Raw genomic sequence first — 21600 nt, forward strand, 5'->3', positions numbered from 1 at the left:
CTGACTCACCCCCCTTCTATCCAGCAGCTCTAATCCCAGCTTCAGAAAGGTTCAAATGATATGGATTTTAAGGGCCCCTACCTCAGTCTCTTTGGATCTCTGACTCACCCACCCACCCACCCCTTCAATCCAGCAGCTCCAATCCCAGCATCAGGAAGGTTCAAATGATATGGAGTTTAAGGGCCCCCACCTCAGTCTATTTGTCTCTCTGACTCACCAACCTTCTATCCAGCAGCTCTAATCCCAGCTTCAGGAAGGTTCAAATGATATGGAGTTTAAGGGCCCCCACCTCAGACTCTTTGTCTCTCTGAATCACCCACCTTCAATCCAGCAGCTCCAATCCCAGCTTCAGGAAGGTTCAAATGATATGGAGTTTAAGGCCCCCCACCTCAGTCTCTTTTTCTCTCTGACTCACCCCCCTTCTATCCAGCAGCTCCAATCCCAGCTTCAGGAAGGTTCACATGATATGGTGTTTAAGGGCCCCCACCTCAGTCTCTTTGTCTCTCTGAATCACCCCCCTTCTATCCAGCAGCTCTAATCCAGCTTCAGGAAGGTTCAAATGATATGGAGTTTAAGGGCCCCCACCTCAGTCTCTTTGGATCTCTGACTCACCCCCCTTCTATCCAGCAGCTCTAATCCCAGCTTCAGGAAGGTTCAAATGATATGGAGTTTAACGGCCCCCACCTCAGTCTCTTTGTCTCTCTGACTCAGCCCCCTTCTATCCAGCAGCTCCAATCGCAGCTTCAGGAAGGTTCAAATGATATGGAGTTTAAGGGCCCCCACCTCAGTCTCTTTGTCTCTCTGACTCACCCCCCCTTCTATCCAGCAGCTGTAATCCCAGCTTCAGGAAGGTTCAAATGATATGGAGTTTAAGGGCCCCCACCTCAGTCTCTTTGGATCTCTGACTCACCCGCCCACCCACCCCTTCAATCCAGCAGCTCCAATCCCAGCTTCAGGAAGGTTCAAATGATATGGAGTTTAAGGGCCACTACCTCAGTCTCTTTGTATCTCTGACTCACCCGCCCACCCACCCCTTCAATCCAGCATCTCCAATCCCAGCTTCAGGAAGGTTCAAATGATATGGAGTTTAAGGTCCCTCACCTCAGTCTCTTTGTCTCTCTGACTCACCCCCCTTCTATCCAGCAGCTCCAATCCCAGCTTCAGGAAGGTTGAAATGATATGGAGTTTAAGGGCCCCCACCTCAGTCTCTTTGGATCTCTGACTCACCCGCCTACCAACGCCTTCAATCCAGCAGCTCCAATCCCAGCTTCAGGAAGGTTCAAATGATATGGAGTTTAAGGGCCCCCACCTCAGTCTCTTTGTCTCTCTGACTCACCCCCCTTCTATCCAGCAGCTCCAATCCCAGCTTCAGGAAGGTTGAAATGATATGGAGTTTAAGGGCCCCCACCTCAGTCTCTTTGGATCTCTGACTCACCCGCCCACCAACGCCTTCAATCCAGCAGCTCCAATCCCAGCTTCAGGAAGGTTCAAATGATATGGAGTTTAAGGGCCCCCACCTCAGTCTCTTTGGATCTCTGACTCACCCCCCTTCTATCCAGCAGCTCTAATCCCAGCTTCAGAAAGGTTCAAATGATATGGATTTTAAGGGCCCCTACCTCAGTCTCTTTGGATCTCTGACTCACCCACCCACCCACCCCTTCAATCCAGCAGCTCCAATCCCAGCATCAGGAAGGTTCAAATGATATGAAGTTTAAGGGCCCCCACCTCAGTCTATTTGTCTCTCTGACTCACCAACCTTCTATCCAGCAGCTCTAATCCCAGCTTCAGGAAGGTTCAAATGATATGGAGTTTAAGGGCCCCGACCTCAGACTCTTTGTCTCTCTGAATCACCCACCTTCAATCCAGCAGCTCCAATCCCAGCTTCAGGAAGGTTCAAATGATATGGAGTTTAAGGCCCCCCACCTCAGTCTCTTTTTCTCTCTGACTCACCCCCCTTCTATCCAGCAGCTCCAATCCTAGCTTCAGGAAGGTTCACATGATATGGTGTTTAAGGGCCCCCACCTCAGTCTCTTTGTCTCTCTGAATCACCCCCCTTCTATCCAGCAGCTCTAATCCAGCTTCAGGAAGGTTCAAATGATATGGAGTTTAAGGGCCCCCACCTCAGTCTCTTTGGATCTCTGACTCACCCCCCTTCTATCCAGCAGCTCTAATCCCAGCTTCAGGAAGGTTCAAATGATATGGAGTTTAAGGGCCACTACCTCAGTCTCTTTGGATCTCTGACTCACCCACACACCCACCCCTTCAATCCAGCAGCTCCAATCCCAGCATCAGGAACGTTCAAATGATATGGAGTTTAAGGGCCCCCACCTCAGTCTGTTTGTCTCTCTGACTCACCAACCTTCTATCCAGCAGCTCCAATCGCAGCTTCAGAATGGTTCAAATGATATGGAGTTTAACGGCCCCCACCTCAGTCTCTTTGGATCTCTGACTCACCCGCCCACCAACGCCTTCAATCCAGCAGCTCCAATCCCAGCTTCAGGAAGGTTCAAATGATATGGAGTTTAAGGGCCCCCACCTCAGTCTATTTGTCTCTCTGACTCACCAACCTTCTATCCAGCAGCTCTAATCCCAGCTTCAGGACGGTTCAAATGATATGGAGTTTAAGGGCCCCCACCTCAGTCTCTTTGTCTCTCTGACTCACCCCCCCTTCTATCCAGCAGCTCCAATCCCAGCTTCAGGACGGTTCAAATGATATGGAGTTTAAGGGCCCCCACCTCAGTCTCTTTGTCTCTCTGACTCACCCTCCTACTATCCAGCAGCTGTAATACCAGCTTCAGGAAGGTTCAAATCATATGGAGTTTAAGGCCCCCCACCTCAGTCTCTTTTTCTCTCTGAATCACCCCCCTTCTATCCAGCAGCTCCAATCCCAGCTTCAGAAAGGTTCAAATGATATGGAATTTAAGGGCCCCCACCTCAGTCTCTTTGTCTCTCTGACTCACCAACCTTCTATCCAGCAGCTCTAATCCCAGCTTCAGGAAGGTTCAAATGATATGGAGTTTAAGGGCCTCTACCTCAGTCTCTTTGGATCTCTGACTCACCCACCCACCCACCCCCTTCAATCCAGCAGCTCCAATCCCAGCATCAGGAAGGTTCAAATGATATGGAGTTTAAGGGCCCCCACCTCAGTCTATTTGTCTCTCTGACTCACCAACCTTCTATCCAGCAGCTCCAATCGCAGCTTCAGAAAGGTTCAAATGATATGGAGTTTAACGGCCCCCACCTCAGTCTCTTTGTCTCTCTGACTCACCCCCCTTCTATCCTGCAGCTCCAATCCCAGCTTCAGGAAGGTTCAAATGATTTGGAGTTTAACGGCCCCCACCTCAGTCTCTTTGTCTCTCTGACTCAGCTCCCTTCTATCCAGCAGTTCCAATCGCAGCTTCAGGAAGGTTCAAATGATATGGAGTTTAAGGGCCCCCACCTCAGTCTCTTTGTCTCTCTGACTCACCCCCCCTTCTATCCAGCAGCTGTAATCCAAGCTTCAGGAAGGTTCAAATGATATGGAGTTTAAGGGCCCCCACCTCAGTCTCTTTGGATCTCTGACTCACCCGCCCACCCACCCCTTCAATCCAGCAGCTCCAATCCCAGCTTCAGGAAGGTTCAAATGATATGGAGTTTAAGGCCCCCCACCTCAGTCTATTTGTCTCTCTGACTCACCAACCTTCTATCCAGTAGCTCTAATCCCAGCTTCAGGAAGGTTCAAATGATATGGTGTTTAAAGGCCCCCACCTCAGTCTCTTTGTCTCTCTGAATCACTCCCCTTCTATCCAGCAGCTCCAATCCCAGCTTCAGGACGGTTCAAATGATACGGAGTTTAAGGGCCCCCACCGCAGTCTCTTTGTCTTTCTGACTCACCCCCCCTTCTATCCAGCAGCTCCAATCGCAGCTTCAGGAAGGTTCAAATGATATGGAGTTTAAGGGCCCCCACCTCAGTCTCTTTGTCTCTCTGACTCACCCCCCCTTCTATCCAGCCGCTGTAATCCCAGCTTCAGGAAGGTTCAAATGATATAGTGTTTAAGGGCCCCCACCTCAGTCTCTTTGTCTCTCTGAATCACCCCCCTTCTATCCAGCAGCTCCAATCCCAGCTTCAGGAAGGTTGAAATGATATGGAGTTTAAGGGCCCCTACCTCAGTCTCTTTGTATCTCTGACTCACCCGCCCACCCACCCCTTCAATCCAGCATCTCCAATCCCAGCTTCAGGAAGGTTCAAATGATATGGAGTTTAAGGTCCCTCACCTCAGTCTCTTTGTCTCTCTGACTCACCCCCCTTCTATCCAGCAGCTCCAATCCCAGCTTCAGGAAGGTTGAAATGATATGGAGTTTAAGGGCCCCCACCTCAGTCTCTTTGGATCTCTGACTCACCCGCCCACCAACGCCTTCAATCCAGCAGCTCCAATCCCAGCTTCAGGAAGGTTCAAATGATATGGAGTTTAAGGGCCCCCACCTCAGTCTCTTTGGATCTCTGACTCACCCCCCTTCTATCCAGCAGCTCTAATCCCAGCTTCAGAAAGGTTCAAATGATATGGATTTTAAGGGCCCCTACCTCAGTCTCTTTGGATCTCTGACTCACCCACCCACCCACCCCTTCAATCCAGCAGCTCCAATCCCAGCATCAGGAAGGTTCAAATGATATGGAGTTTAAGGGCCCCCACCTCAGTCTATTTGTCTCTCTGACTCACCAACCTTCTATCCAGCAGCTCTAATCCCAGCTTCAGGAAGGTTCAAATGATATGGAGTTTAAGGGCCCCCACCTCAGACTCTTTGTCTCTCTGAATCACCCACCTTCAATCCAGCAGCTCCAATCCCAGCTTCAGGAAGGTTCAAATGATATGGAGTTTAAGGCCCCCCACCTCAGTCTCTTTTTCTCTCTGACTCACCCCCCTTCTATCCAGCAGCTCCAATCCCAGCTTCAGGAAGGTTCACATGATATGGTGTTTAAGGGCCCCCACCTCAGTCTCTTTGTCTCTCTGAATCACCCCCCTTCTATCCAGCAGCTCTAATCCAGCTTCAGGAAGGTTCAAATGATATGGAGTTTAAGGGCCCCCACCTCAGTCTCTTTGGATCTCTGACTCACCCCCCTTCTATCCAGCAGCTCTAATCCCAGCTTCAGGAAGGTTCAAATGATATGGAGTTTAACGGCCCCCACCTCAGTCTCTTTGTCTCTCTGACTCAGCCCCCTTCTATCCAGCAGCTCCAATCGCAGCTTCAGGAAGGTTCAAATGATATGGAGTTTAAGGGCCCCCACCTCAGTCTCTTTGTCTCTCTGACTCACCCCCCCTTCTATCCAGCAGCTGTAATCCCAGCTTCAGGAAGGTTCAAATGATATGGAGTTTAAGGGCCCCCACCTCAGTCTCTTTGGATCTCTGACTCACCCGCCCACCCACCCCTTCAATCCAGCAGCTCCAATCCCAGCTTCAGGAAGGTTCAAATGATATGGAGTTTAAGGGCCACTACCTCAGTCTCTTTGTATCTCTGACTCACCCGCCCACCCACCCCTTCAATCCAGCATCTCCAATCCCAGCTTCAGGAAGGTTCAAATGATATGGAGTTTAAGGTCCCTCACCTCAGTCTCTTTGTCTCTCTGACTCACCCCCCTTCTATCCAGCAGCTCCAATCCCAGCTTCAGGAAGGTTGAAATGATATGGAGTTTAAGGGCCCCCACCTCAGTCTCTTTGGATCTCTGACTCACCCGCCCACCAACGCCTTCAATCCAGCAGCTCCAATCCCAGCTTCAGGAAGGTTCAAATGATATGGAGTTTAAGGGCCCCCACCTCAGTCTCTTTGTCTCTCTGACTCACCCCCCTTCTATCCAGCAGCTCCAATCCCAGCTTCAGGAAGGTTGAAATGATATGGAGTTTAAGGGCCCCCACCTCAGTCTCTTTGGATCTCTGACTCACCCGCCCACCAACGCCTTCAATCCAGCAGCTCCAATCCCAGCTTCAGGAAGGTTCAAATGATATGGAGTTTAAGGGCCCCCACCTCAGTCTCTTTGGATCTCTGACTCACCCCCCTTCTATCCAGCAGCTCTAATCCCAGCTTCAGAAAGGTTCAAATGATATGGATTTTAAGGGCCCCTACCTCAGTCTCTTTGGATCTCTGACTCACCCACCCACCCACCCCTTCAATCCAGCAGCTCCAATCCCAGCATCAGGAAGGTTCAAATGATATGAAGTTTAAGGGCCCCCACCTCAGTCTATTTGTCTCTCTGACTCACCAACCTTCTATCCAGCAGCTCTAATCCCAGCTTCAGGAAGGTTCAAATGATATGGAGTTTAAGGGCCCCGACCTCAGACTCTTTGTCTCTCTGAATCACCCACCTTCAATCCAGCAGCTCCAATCCCAGCTTCAGGAAGGTTCAAATGATATGGAGTTTAAGGCCCCCCACCTCAGTCTCTTTTTCTCTCTGACTCACCCCCCTTCTATCCAGCAGCTCCAATCCTAGCTTCAGGAAGGTTCACATGATATGGTGTTTAAGGGCCCCCACCTCAGTCTCTTTGTCTCTCTGAATCACCCCCCTTCTATCCAGCAGCTCTAATCCAGCTTCAGGAAGGTTCAAATGATATGGAGTTTAAGGGCCCCCACCTCAGTCTCTTTGGATCTCTGACTCACCCCCCTTCTATCCAGCAGCTCTAATCCCAGCTTCAGGAAGGTTCAAATGATATGGAGTTTAAGGGCCACTACCTCAGTCTCTTTGGATCTCTGACTCACCCACACACCCACCCCTTCAATCCAGCAGCTCCAATCCCAGCATCAGGAACGTTCAAATGATATGGAGTTTAAGGGCCCCCACCTCAGTCTGTTTGTCTCTCTGACTCACCAACCTTCTATCCAGCAGCTCCAATCGCAGCTTCAGAATGGTTCAAATGATATGGAGTTTAACGGCCCCCACCTCAGTCTCTTTGGATCTCTGACTCACCCGCCCACCAACGCCTTCAATCCAGCAGCTCCAATCCCAGCTTCAGGAAGGTTCAAATGATATGGAGTTTAAGGGCCCCCACCTCAGTCTATTTGTCTCTCTGACTCACCAACCTTCTATCCAGCAGCTCTAATCCCAGCTTCAGGAAGGTTCAAAAGATATGGAGTTTAAGGGCCCCCACCTCAGACTCTTTGTCTCTCTGAATCACCCACCTTCAATCCAGCAGCTCCAATCCCAGCTTCAGGAAGGTTCAAATGATATGGAGTTTAAGGCCCCCCACCTCAGTCTCTTTTTCTCTCTGACTCACCCCCCTTCTATCCAGCAGCTCCTATCCCAGCTTCAGGAAGGTTCACATGATATGGTGTTTAAGGGCCCCCACCTCAGTCTCTTTGTCTCTCTGAATCACCCCACTTCTATCCAGCAGCTCTAATCCAGCTTCAGGAAGGATCAAATGATATGGAGTTTAAAGGCCCCCACCTCAGTCTCTTTGTCTCTCTGACTCACCCTCCTACTATCCAGCAGCTGTAATCCCAGCTTCAGGAAGGTTCAAATCATATGGAGTTTAAGGCCCCCCACCTCAGTCTCTTTTTCTCTCTGAATCACCCCCCTTCTATCCAGCAGCTCCAATCCCAGCTTCAGAAAGGTTCAAATGATATGGAATTTAAGGGCCCCCACCTCAGTCTCTTTGTCTCTCTGACTCACCAACCTTCTATCCAGCAGCTCTAATCCCAGCTTCAGGAAGGTTCAAATGATATGGAGTTTAAGGCCCCCCACTTCAGTCTCTTTGCCTCTCTGACTCACCCCCCTTCTATCCAGCAGCTCCAATCCCAGCTTCAGGAAGGTTCAAATGATATGGAGTTTAAGGGCCCCCACCTCAGTCTCTTTGTCTCTCTGAATCACCCTCCCTTCTATCCAGGAGCTCCAATCCCAGCTTCAAGAAGGTTCAAATGATATGGAGTTTAAGGGCCCCCACCTCAGTCTCTTTGGATCTCTGACTCACCCGCCCACCCACCCCTTCAATCCAGCAGCTCCAATCCCAGCTTCAGGAAGGTTCAAATGATATGGAGTTTAAGGCCCCCCCACCTCAGTCTCTTTGTCTCTGTGACTAACCCCCCTTCTATCCAGCAGCTCCAATCCCAGCTTCAGGAAGGTTCAAATGATATGGAGTTTAAGGGCCCCCACCTCAGTCTCTTTGGATCTCTGACTCAACCGCCCACCCACCCCTTCAATCCAGCAGCTCCAATCCCAGCTTCAGGAAGGTTCAAATGATATGGAGTTTAAGGCCCCCCACCTCAGTCTATTTGTCTCTCTGACTCACCAACGTTCTATCCAGCAGCTCTAATCCCAGCTTCAGGAAGGTTCAAATGATATGGTGTTTAAAGGCCCCCACCTCAGTCTCTTTGTCTCTCTGACTCACCCCCCTTCTATCCAGCAGCTCCAATCCCAGCTTCAGGAAGGTTCAAATGATATGGAGTTTAAGGGCCCCCACCTCAGTCTCTTTGTCTCTCTGACTCACCCCCCCCCTTCTATCCAGCAGCTGTAATCCCAGCTTCAGGAAGGTTCAAATGATATAGTGTTTAAGGGCCCCCACCTCAGTCTCTTTGTCTCTCTGAATCACCCCCCTTCTATCCAGCAGCTCCAATTCCAGCTTCAGGAAGGTTGAAATGATATGGAGTTTAAGGGCCCCTACCTCAGTCTCTTTGTATCTCTGACTCACCCGCCCACCCACCCCTTCAATCCAGCATCTCCAATCCCAGCTTCAGGAAGGTTCAAATGAAATGGAGTTTAAGGGCCCTCACCTCAGTCTCTTTGTCTCTCTGACTCACCCCCCTTCTATCCAGCAGCTCCAATCCCAGCTTCAGGAAGGTTGAAATGATATGGAGTTTAAGGGCCCCTACCTCAGTCTCTTTGGATCTCTGACTCACCCGCCCACCAACGCCTTCAATCCAGCAGCTCCAATCCCAGATTCAGGAAGGTTCAAATGATATGGAGTTTAAGGGCCCCCACCTCAGTCTCTTTGGATCTCTGACTCACCCCCCTTCTATCCAGCAGCTCTAATCCCAGCTTCAGGAAGGTTCAAATGATATGGAGTTTAAGGGCCCCCACCTCAGACTCTTTGTCTCTCTGAATCACCCACCTTCAATCCAGCAGCTCCAATCCCAGCTTCAGGAATGTTCAAATGATATGGAGTTTAAGGCCCCCCACCTCAGTCTCTTTTTCTCTCTGACTCACCCCCCCCCTTCTATCCAGCAGCTCCAATCCCAGCTTCAGGAAGGTTCACATGATATGGTGTTTAAGGGCCCCCACCTCAGTCTCTTTGTCTCTCTGACTCACCCCCTCTTCTATCCAGCAGCTCCAATCCCAGCATCAGGAACGTTCAAATGATATGGAGTTTAAGGGCCCCCACCTCAGTCTGTTTGTCTCTCTGACTCACCAACCTTCTATCCAGCAGCTCCAATCGCAGCTTCAGAATGGTTCAAATGATATGGAGTTTAACGGCCCCCACCTCAGTCTCTTTGGATCTCTGACTCACCCGCCCACCAACGCCTTCAATCCAGCAGCTCCAATCCCAGCTTCAGGAAGGTTCAAATGATATGGAGTTTAAGGGCCCCCACCTCAGTCTATTTGTCTCTCTGACTCACCAACCTTCTATCCAGCAGCTCTAATCCCAGCTTCAGGAAGGTTCAAAAGATATGGAGTTTAAGGGCCCCCACCTCAGACTCTTTGTCTCTCTGAATCACCCACCTTCAATCCAGCAGCTCCAATCCCAGCTTCAGGAAGGTTCAAATGATATGGAGTTTAAGGCCCCCCACCTCAGTCTCTTTTTCTCTCTGACTCACCCCCCTTCTATCCAGCAGCTCCTATCCCAGCTTCAGGAAGGTTCACATGATATGGTGTTTAAGGGCCCCCACCTCAGTCTCTTTGTCTCTCTGAATCACCCCACTTCTATCCAGCAGCTCTAATCCAGCTTCAGGAAGGATCAAATGATATGGAGTTTAAAGGCCCCCACCTCAGTCTCTTTGTCTCTCTGACTCACCCTCCTACTATCCAGCAGCTGTAATCCCAGCTTCAGGAAGGTTCAAATCATATGGAGTTTAAGGCCCCCCACCTCAGTCTCTTTTTCTCTCTGAATCACCCCCCTTCTATCCAGCAGCTCCAATCCCAGCTTCAGAAAGGTTCAAATGATATGGAATTTAAGGGCCCCCACCTCAGTCTCTTTGTCTCTCTGACTCACCAACCTTCTATCCAGCAGCTCTAATCCCAGCTTCAGGAAGGTTCAAATGATATGGAGTTTAAGGCCCCCCACTTCAGTCTCTTTGCCTCTCTGACTCACCCCCCTTCTATCCAGCAGCTCCAATCCCAGCTTCAGGAAGGTTCAAATGATATGGAGTTTAAGGGCCCCCACCTCAGTCTCTTTGTCTCTCTGAATCACCCTCCCTTCTATCCAGGAGCTCCAATCCCAGCTTCAAGAAGGTTCAAATGATATGGAGTTTAAGGGCCCCCACCTCAGTCTCTTTGGATCTCTGACTCACCCGCCCACCCACCCCTTCAATCCAGCAGCTCCAATCCCAGCTTCAGGAAGGTTCAAATGATATGGAGTTTAAGGCCCCCCCACCTCAGTCTCTTTGTCTCTGTGACTAACCCCCCTTCTATCCAGCAGCTCCAATCCCAGCTTCAGGAAGGTTCAAATGATATGGAGTTTAAGGGCCCCCACCTCAGTCTCTTTGGATCTCTGACTCAACCGCCCACCCACCCCTTCAATCCAGCAGCTCCAATCCCAGCTTCAGGAAGGTTCAAATGATATGGAGTTTAAGGCCCCCCACCTCAGTCTATTTGTCTCTCTGACTCACCAACGTTCTATCCAGCAGCTCTAATCCCAGCTTCAGGAAGGTTCAAATGATATGGTGTTTAAAGGCCCCCACCTCAGTCTCTTTGTCTCTCTGACTCACCCCCCTTCTATCCAGCAGCTCCAATCCCAGCTTCAGGAAGGTTCAAATGATATGGAGTTTAAGGGCCCCCACCTCAGTCTCTTTGTCTCTCTGACTCACCCCCCCCCCTTCTATCCAGCAGCTGTAATCCCAGCTTCAGGAAGGTTCAAATGATATAGTGTTTAAGGGCCCCCACCTCAGTCTCTTTGTCTCTCTGAATCACCCCCCTTCTATCCAGCAGCTCCAATTCCAGCTTCAGGAAGGTTGAAATGATATGGAGTTTAAGGGCCCCTACCTCAGTCTCTTTGTATCTCTGACTCACCCGCCCACCCACCCCTTCAATCCAGCATCTCCAATCCCAGCTTCAGGAAGGTTCAAATGAAATGGAGTTTAAGGGCCCTCACCTCAGTCTCTTTGTCTCTCTGACTCACCCCCCTTCTATCCAGCAGCTCCAATCCCAGCTTCAGGAAGGTTGAAATGATATGGAGTTTAAGGGCCCCTACCTCAGTCTCTTTGGATCTCTGACTCACCCGCCCACCAACGCCTTCAATCCAGCAGCTCCAATCCCAGATTCAGGAAGGTTCAAATGATATGGAGTTTAAGGGCCCCCACCTCAGTCTCTTTGGATCTCTGACTCACCCCCCTTCTATCCAGCAGCTCTAATCCCAGCTTCAGGAAGGTTCAAATGATATGGAGTTTAAGGGCCCCCACCTCAGACTCTTTGTCTCTCTGAATCACCCACCTTCAATCCAGCAGCTCCAATCCCAGCTTCAGGAATGTTCAAATGATATGGAGTTTAAGGCCCCCCACCTCAGTCTCTTTTTCTCTCTGACTCACCCCCCCCTTCTATCCAGCAGCTCCAATCCCAGCTTCAGGAAGGTTCACATGATATGGTGTTTAAGGGCCCCCACCTCAGTCTCTTTGTCTCTCTGACTCACCCCCTCTTCTATCCAGCAGCTCCAATCGCAGCTTCAGGAAGGTTCAAATGATATGGAGTTTAAGGGCCCCCACCTCAGTCTCTTTGTCTCTCTGACTCACCAACCTTCTATCCAGCAGCTCTAATCCCAGCTTCAGGAAGGTTCAAATGATATGGAGTTTAAGGCCCCCCACTTCAGTCTCTTTGCCTCTCTGACTCACCCCCCTTCTATCCAGCAGCTCCAATCCCAGCTTCAGGAAGGTTCAAATGATATGGAGTTTACGGGCCCCCACCTCAGTCTCTTTGTCTCTCTGAATCACCCTCCCTTCTATCCAGGAGCTCCAATCCCAGCTTCAGGAAGGTTCAAATGATATGGAGTTTAAGGGCCCCCACCTCAGTCTCTTTGGATCTCTGACTCACCCGCCCACCCACCCCTTCAATCCAGCAGCTCCAATCCCAGCTTCAGGAAGGTTCAAATGATATGGAGTTTAAGGCCCCCCCACCTCAGTCTCTTTGTCTCTCTGACTAACCCCCCTTCTATCCAGCAGCTCCAATTCCAGCTTCAGGAAGGTTCAAATGATATGGAGTTTAAGGGCCCCCACCTCAGTCTCTTTGGATCTCTGACTCACCCCCCTTCTATCCAGCAGCTCTAATCCCAGCTTCAGGAAGGTTCAAATGATATGGAGTTTAAGGCCCCCCACCTCAGTCTATTTGTCTCTCTGACTCACCAACGTTCTATCCAGCAGCTCTAATCCCAGCTTCAGGAAGGTTCAAATGATATGGTGTTTAAAGGCCCCCACCTCAGTCTCTTTGTCTCTCTGACTCACCCCCCTTCTATCCAGCAGCTCCAATCCCAGCTTCAGGACGGTTCAAATGATATGGAGTTTAAGGGCCCCCACCTCAGTCTCTTTGTCTCTCTGACTCACCCTCCTACTATCCAGCAGCTGTAATCCCAGCTTCAGGAAGGTTCAAATCATATGGAGTTTAAGGCCCCCCACCTCAGTCTCTTTGTCTCTCTGACTCACCCCCCCCTTCTATCCAGCAGCTGTAATCCCAGCTTCAGGAAGGTTCAAATGATATAGTGTTTAAGGGCCCCCACCTCAGTCTCTTTGTCTCTCTGAATCACCCCCCTTCTATCCAGCAGCTCCAATCCCAGCTTCAGGAAGGTTGAAATGATATGGAGTTTAAGGGCCCCTAACTCAGTCTCTTTGTATCTCTGACTCACCCGCCCACCCACCCCTTCAATCCAGCATCTCCAATCCCAGCTTCAGGAAGGTTCAAATGAAATGGAGTTTAAGGGCCCTCACCTCAGTCTCTTTGTCTCTCTGACTCACCCCCCTTCTATCCAGCAGCTCCAATCCCAGCTTCAGGAAGGTTGAAATGATATGGAGTTTAAGGGCCCCTACCTCAGTCTCTTTGGATCTCTGACTCACCCGCCCACCAACGCCTTCAATCCAGCAGCTCCAATCCCAGCTTCAGGAAGGTTCAAATGATATGGAGTTTAAGGGCCCCCACCTCAGTCTCTTTGGATCTCTGACTCACCCCCCTTCTATCCAGCAGCTCTAATCCCAGCTTCAGGAAGGTTCAAATGATATGGAGTTTAAGGGCCCCCACCTCAGACTCTTTGTCTCTCTGAATCACCCACCTTCAATCCAGCAGCTCCAATCCCAGCTTCAGGAATGTTCAAATGATATGGAGTTTAAGGCCCCCCACCTCAGTCTCTTTTTCTCTCTGACTCACCCCCCCTTCTATCCAGCAGCTCCAATCCCAGCTTCAGGAAGGTTCACATGATATGGTGTTTAAGGGCCCCCACCTCAGTCTCTTTGTCTCTCTGAATCACCCCCCTTCTATCCAGCAGCTCCAATCCCAGCTTCAGGACGGTTCAAATGATATGGAGTTTAAGGGCCCCCACCAAAGTCTCTTTGTCTTTCTGACTCACCCCCCCTTCTATCCAGCAGCTCCAATCGCAGCTTCAGGAAGGTTCAAATGATATGGAGTTTAAGGGCCCCCACCTCAGTCTCTTTGTCTCTCTGAATCACCCCCCTTCTATCCAGCAGCTCCAATCCCAGCTTCAGGACGGTTCAAATGATATGGAGTTTAAGGGCCCCCACCAAAGTCTCTTTGTCTCTCTGAATCACCCCCCTTCTATCCAGCAGCTCCAATCCCAGCTTCAGGAAGGTTGAAATGATATGGAATTTAAGGGCCCCCACCTCAGTCTCTTTGTCTCTCTGACTCACCAACCTTCTATCCAGCAGCTCTAATCCCAGCTTCAGGAAGGTTCAAATGATATGGAGTTTAAGGCCCCCCACTTCAGTCTCTTTGCCTCTCTGACTCACCCCCCTTCTATCCAGCAGCTCCAATCCCAGCTTCAGGAAGGTTCAAATGATATGGAGTTTACGGGCCCCCACCTCAGTCTCTTTGTCTCTCTGAATCACCCTCCCTTCTATCCAAGAGCTCCAATCCCAGCTTCAGGAAGGTTCAAATGATATGGAGTTTAAGGGCCCCCACCTCAGTCTCTTTGGATCTCTGACTCACCCGCCCACCCACCCCTTCAATCCAGCAGCTCCAATCCCAGCTTCAGGAAGGTTCAAATGATATGGAGTTTAAGGCCCCCCCACCTCAGTCTCTTTGTCTCTCTGACTAACCCCCCTTCTATCCAGCAGCTCCAATCCCAGCTTCAGGAAGGTTCAAATGATATGGAGTTTAAGGGCCCCCACCTCAGTCTCTTTGGATCTCTGACTCACCCGCCCACCAACGCCTTCAATCCAGCAGCTCCAATCCCAGCTTCAGGAAGGTTCAAATGATATGGAGTTTAAGGGCCCCCACCTCAGTCTCTTTGGATCTCTGACTCACCCCCCTTCTATCCAGCAGCTCTAATCCCAGCTTCAGGAAGGTTCAAATGATATGGAGTTTAAGGCCCCCCACCTCAGTCTATTTGTCTCTCTGACTCACCAACGTTCTATCCAGCAGCTCTAATCCCAGCTTCAGGAAGGTTCAAATGATATGGTGTTTAAAGGCCCCCACCTCAGTCTCTTTGTCTCTCTGACTCACCCCCCTTCTATCCAGCAGCTCCAATCCCAGCTTCAGGACGGTTCAAATGATATGGAGTTTAAGGGCCCCCACCTCAGTCTCTTTGTCTCTCTGACTCACCCTCCTACTATCCAGCAGCTGTAATCCCAGCTTCAGGAAGGTTCAAATCATATGGAGTTTAAGGCCCCCCACCTCAGTCTCTTTTTCTCTCTGAATCACCCCCCTTCTATCCAGCAGCTCCAATCCCAGCTTCAGAAAGGTTCAAATGATATGGAATTTAAGGGCCCCCACCTCAGTCTCTTTGTCTCTCTGACTCACCAACCTTCTATCCAGCAGCTCTAATCCCAGCTTCAGGAAGGTTCAAATGATATGGAGTTTAAGGCCCCCCACTTCAGTCTCTTTGCCTCTCTGACTCACCCCCCTTCTATCCAGGAGCTCCAATCCCAGCTTCAGGAAGGTTCAAATGATATGGAGTTTAAGGGCCCCCACCTCAGTCTCTTTGTCTCTCTGAATCACCCGCCCACCCACCCCTTCAATCCAGCAGCTCCAATCCCAGCTTCAGGAAGGTTCAAATGATATGGAGTTTAAGGCCCCCCCACCTCAGTCTCTTTGTCTCTCTGACTAACCCCCCTTCTATCCAGCAGCTCCAATCCCAGCTTCAGGAAGGTTAAAATGATATGGAGTTTAAGGGCCCCCACCTCAGTCTCTTTGGATCTCTGACTCAACCGCCCACCAACCCCTTCAATCCAGCAGCTCCAATCCCAGCTTCAGGAAGGTTCAAATGATATGGAGTTTAAGGCCCCCCACCTCAGTCTATTTGTCTCTCTGACTCACCAACGTTCTATCCAGCAGCTCTAATCCCAGCTTCAGGAAGGTTCAAATGATATGGTGTTTAAAGGCCCCCACCTCAGTCTCTTTGTCTCTCTGACTCACCCCCCTTCTATCCAGCAGCTCCAATCCCAGCTTCAGGACGGTTCAAATGATATGGAGTTTAAGGGCCCCCACCTCAGTCTCTTTGTCTCTCTGACTCACCCTCCTACTATCCAGCAGCTGTAATCCCAGCTTCAGGAAGGTTCAAATCATATGGAGTTTAAGGCCCCCCACCTCAGTCTCTTTGTCTCTCTGACTCACCCGCCCACCCACCCCTTCAATCCAGCAGCTCCAATCCCAACTTCAGGAAGGTTCAAATGATATGGAGTTTAAGGTCCCCCCACCTCAGTCTCTTTGGATCTCTGACTCACCCGCCCACCCACCCCTTCAATCCAGCAGCTCCAATCCCAGCTTCAGGAAGGTTCAAATGATATGGAGTTTAAGGCCCCCCCACCTCAGTCTCTTTGTCTCTCTGACTAACCCCCCTTCTATCCAGCAGCTCCAATCCCAGCTTCAGGAAGGTTCAAATGATATGGAGTTTAAGGGCCCCCACCTCAGTCTCTTTGGATCTCTGACTCACCCGCCCACCAACGCCTTCAATCCAGCAGCTCCAATCCCAGCTTCAGGAAGGTTCAAATGATATGGAGTTTAAGGGCCCCCACCTCAGTCTCTTTGGATCTCTGACTCACCCCCCTTCTATCCAGCAGCTCTAATCCCAGCTTCAGGAAGGTTCAAATGATATGGAGTTTAAGGCCCCCCACCTCAGTCTATTTGTCTCTCTGACTCACCAACGTTCTATCCAGCAGCTCTAATCCCAGCTTCAGGAAGGTTCAAATGATATGGAGTTTAAGGGCCCCCAAGTCAGTCTCTTTGTCTCTCTGACTCACCCTCCTACTATCCAGCAGCTGTAATCCCAGCTTCAGGAAGGTTCAAATCATATGGAGTTTAAGGCCCCCCACCTCAGTCTCTTTGGATCTCTGACTCACCCTCCCTTCTATCCAGGAGCTCCAATCCCAGCTTCAGGAAGGTTCAAATGATATGGAGTTTAAGGCCCCCCACCTCAGTCTATTTGTCTCTCTGACTCACCAACCTTCTATCCAGCAGCTCTAATCCCAGCTTCTGGATGGTTCAAATGATATGGTGTTTAAAGGCCCCCACCTCAGTCTCTTTGTCTCTCTGACTCACCCCCCTTCTATCCAGCAGCTCCAATCCCAGCTTCAGGACGGTTCAAATGATATGGAGTTTAAGGGCCCCCCACCTCAGTCTCTTTGTCTCTCTGACTCACCCTCCTACTATCCAGCAGCTGTAATCCCAGCTTCAGGAAGGTTCAAATCATATGGAGTTTAAGGCCCCCCACCTCAGTCTCTTTGTCTCTCTGACTCACCAACCTTCTATCCAGCAGCTCTAATCCCAGCTTCAGGAAGGTTCAAATGATATGGAGTTTAAGGGCCCCCACCTCAGTCTCTTTGTCTCTCTGAATCACCCTCCCTTCTATCCAGGAGCTCCAATCCCAGCTTCAGGAAGGTTCAAATGATATGGAGTTTAAGGGCCCCCACCTCAGTCTCTTTGGATCTCTGACTCACCCGCCCACCCACCCCTTCAATCCAGCAGCTCCAATCCCAGCTTCAGGAAGGTTCAAATGATATGGAGTTTAAGACCCCCCCACCTCAGTCTATTTGTCTCTCTGACTCACCCCCCTTCTATCCAGCAGCTCCAATCCCAGCTTCAGGAAGGTTAAAATGATATGGAATTTAAGGGCCCCCACCTCAGGCTCTTTGTCTCTCTGAATCACCCTCACTTATATCCTGGAGCTCCAATCCCAGCTTCAGGAAGGTTCAAATGATATGGAGTTTAAGGGCCCCCACCTCAGTCTCTTTGTCTCTCTGACTCACCCCCCCCTTCTATCCAGCAGCTGTAATCCCAGCTTCAGGAAGGTTCAAATGATATAGTGTTTAAGGCCCCCCACCTCAGTCTCTTTGTCTCTCTGAATCACCCCCCTTCTATCCAGCAGCTCCAATCCCAGCTTCAGGAAGGTTGAAATGATATGGAGTTTAAGGGCCCCTACCTCAGTCTCTTTGTATCTCTGACTCACCCGCCCACCCACCCCTTCAATCCAGCATCTCCAATCCCAGCTTCAGGAAGGTTCAAATGAAATGGAGTTTAAGGGCCCTCACCTCAGTCTCTTTGTCTCTCTGACTCACCCCCCTTCTATCCAGCAGCTCCAATCCCAGCTTCAGGAAGGTTGAAATGATATGGAGTTTAAGGGCCCCTACCTCAGTCTCTTTGGATCTCTGACTCACCCGCCCACCAACGCCTTCAATCCAGCAGCTCCAATCCCTGCTTCAGGAAGGTTCAAATGATATGGAGTTTAAGGGCCCCCACCTCAGTCTCTTTGGATCTCTGACTCACCCCCCTTCTATCCAGCAGCTCTAATCCCAGCTTCAGGAAGGTTCAAATGATATGGAGTTTAAGGGCCCCCACCTCAGACTCTTTGTCTCTCTGAATCACCCACCTTCAATCCAGCAGCTCCAATCCCAGCTTCAGGAATGTTCAAATGATATGGAGTTTAAGGCCCCCCACCTCAGTCTCTTTTTCTCTCTGACTCACCCCCCCTTCTATCCAGCAGCTCCAATCCCAGCTTCAGGAAGGTTCACATGATATGGTGTTTAAGGGCCCCCACCTCAGTCTCTTTGTCTCTCTGAATCACCCCCCTTCTATCCAGCAGCTCCAATCCCAGCTTCAGGACGGTTCAAATGATATGGAGTTTAAGGGCCCCCACCGCAGTCTCTTTGTCTTTCTGACTCACCCCCCCTTCTATCCAGCAGCTCCAATCGCAGCTTCAGGAACGTTCAAATGATATGGAGTTTAAGGGCCCCCACCTCCGTCTCTTTGTCTCTCTGAATCACCCCCCTTCTATCCAGCAGCTCCAATCCCAGCTTCAGGAAGGTTGAAATGATATGGAGTTTAAGGGCCCCTACCTCAGTCTCTTTGTATCTCTGACTCACCCGCCCACCCACCCCTTCAATCCAGCAGCTCTAATCCCAGCTTCAGGAAGGTTCAAATGATATGGAGTTTAAGGGCCCCCACCTCAGTCTCTTTGTCTCTCTGACTCACCCCCCCTTCTATCCAGCAGCTCTAATCCCAGCTTCAAGAAGGTTCAAATGATATGGTGTTTAAAGGCCCCCACCTCAGTCTCTTTGTCTCTCTGAATCACCCCCCTTCTATCCAGCAACTCCAATCCCAGCTTCAGGACGGTTCAAATGATATGGAGTTTAAGGGCCCCCACCGCAGTCTCTTTGTCTTTCTGACTCACCCCCCCTTCTATCCAGTAGCTCAAATCGCAGCTTCAGGAAGGTTCAAATGATATGGAGTTTAAGGGCCCCTACCTCAGTCTCTTTTTCTCTCTGACTCACCCCCCTTCTATCCAGCAGCTCCAATCCCAGCTTCAGGAAGGTTCAAATGATATGGAATTTAAGGGGCCCCACATCAGTCTCTTTGTCTCTCTGACTCACCCCCCTTCTATCCAGCAGCTCCAATCCCAGCTTCAGGAAGGTTCAAGTGATATGGTGTTAAAAGGACCCCACCTCAGTCTCTTTATCTCTCTGAATCACCCCCCTTCTATCCAGCAGCTGTAATCCCAGCTTCAGGAAGGTTCAAATGATATGGTGTTTAAGGGCCCCCACCTCAGTCTCTTTGTTTCTCTGAATCACCCCCCTTCTATCCAGCAGCTCTAATCCCAGCTTCAGGAAGGTTCAAATGATATGGAGTTTAAGGGCCCCTACCTCAGTCTCTTTGGATCTCTGACTCACCCACCCACCCACCCCTTCAATCCAGCAGCTCCAATCCCAGCATCAGGAAGGTTCAAATGATATGGAGTTTAAGGGCCCCCACCTCAGTCTATTTGTCTCTCTGACTCACCAACCTTCTATCCAGCAGCTCCAATCGCAGCTTCAGAAAGGTTCAAATGATATGGAGTTTAACGGCCCCCACCGCAGTCTCTTTGTCTTTCTGACTCACCCCCCCTTCTATCCAGCAGCTCCAATCGCAGCTTCAGGAAGGTTCAAATGATATGGAGTTTAAGGGCCCCCACCTCAGTCTCTTTGTCTCTCTGAATCACCCCCCTTCTATCCAGCAGCTCCAATCCCAGCTTCAGGAAGGTTGAAATGATATGGAGTTTAAGGGCCCCCACCTCACTCTCTTTGGATCTCTGACTCACCCGCCCACCCACCCCTTCAATCCAGCAGCTCCAATCCCAGCTTCAGGAAGGTTCAAATGATATGGAGTTTAAGGCCCCCCACCTCAGTCTATTTGTCTCTCTGACTCACCAACCTTCTATCCAGCAGCTCTAATCCCAGCTTCTGGATGGTTCAAATGATATGGAGTTTAAGGGCCCCCACCTCAGTCTCTTTGTCTCTCTGAATCACCCACCTTCTATCCAGCAGCTCCAATCGCAGCTTCAGAAAGGTTCAAATGATATGGAGTTTAACGGCCCCCACCTCAGTCTCTTTGTCTCTCTGACTCACCGCCCTTCTATCCTGCAGCTCCAATCCCAGCTTCAGGAAGGTTCAAATGATTTGGAGTTTAACGGCCCCCACCTCAGTCTCTTTGTCTCTCTGACTCAGCCCCCTTCTAATCAGCAGCTCCAATCGCAGCTTCAGGAAGGTTCAAATGATATGGAGTTTAAGGGCCCCCACCTCAGTCTCTTTGTCTCTCTGACTCACCCCCCCTTCTATCCAGCAGCTGTAATCCCAGCTTCAGGAAGGTTCAAATGATATGGAGTTTAAGGGCCCCCACCTCAGTCTCTTTGGATCTCTGACTCACCCGCCCACCCACCCCTTCAATCCAGCATCTCCAATCCCAGCTTCAGGAAGGTTCAAATGATATGGAGTTTAAGGGCCCTCACCTCAGTCTCTTTGTCTCTCTGACTAACCCCCCTTCTATCCAGCAGCTCAAATCCCAGCTTCAGGAAGGTTCAAATGATATGGAGTATAAGGGCCCCCACCTCAGTCTCTTTGTCTCTCTGAATCACCCCCCTTCTATCCAGCAGCTCCAATCCCAGCTTCAGGAAGGTTGAAATGATATGGAGTTTAAGGGCCCCTACCTCAGTCTCTTTGGATCTCTGACTCACCCGCCCACCAACGCCTTCAATCCAGCAGCTCCAATCCCAGCTTCAGGAAGGTTCAAATGATATGGAGTTTAAGGGCCCCCACCTCAGTCTCTTTGGATCTCTGACTCACCCCCCTTCTATCCAGCAGCTGTAATCCCAGCTTCAGGAAGGTTCAAATGATATGGAGTTTAAGGGCCCCCACCTCAGTCTCTTTGGATCTCTGACTCACCCGCCCACCCACCCCTTCAATCCAGCAGCTCCAATCCCAGCTTCAGGAAGGTTCAAATGATATGGAGTTTAAGGCCCCCCACCTCAGTCTATTTGTCTTTCTGACTCACCAACCTTCTATCCAGCAGCTCTAATCCCAGCTTCAGGAAGGTTCAAATGATATGGTGTTTAAAGGCCCCCACCTCAGTCTATTTGTCTCTCTGAATCACCCCCCTTCTATCCAGCAGCTCCAATCCCAGCTTCAGGACGGTTCAAATGATATGGAGTTTAAGGGCCCCCACCGCAGTCTCTTTGTCTTTCTGACTCACCCCCCCTTCTATCCAGCAGCTCCAATCCCAGCTTCAGGACGGTTCAAATGATATGGAGTTTAAGGGCCCCCACCGCAGTCTCTTTGTCTTTCTGACTCACCCCCCCTTCTATCCAGCAGCTCCAATCGCAGCTTCAGGAAGGTTCAAATGATATGGAGTTTAAGGGCCCCCACCTCAGTCTCTTTGTCTCTCTGACTCACCCCCCCCTTCTATCCAGCAGCTGTAATCCCAGCTTCAGGAAGATTCAAATGATATAGTGTTTAAGGGCCCCCACCTCA

Source organism: Natrix helvetica, assembly GCF_964273705.1.
Source record: "Natrix helvetica genome assembly, chromosome: W".
Taxonomy (NCBI): Eukaryota; Metazoa; Chordata; class Lepidosauria; order Squamata; family Natricidae; genus Natrix; species Natrix helvetica.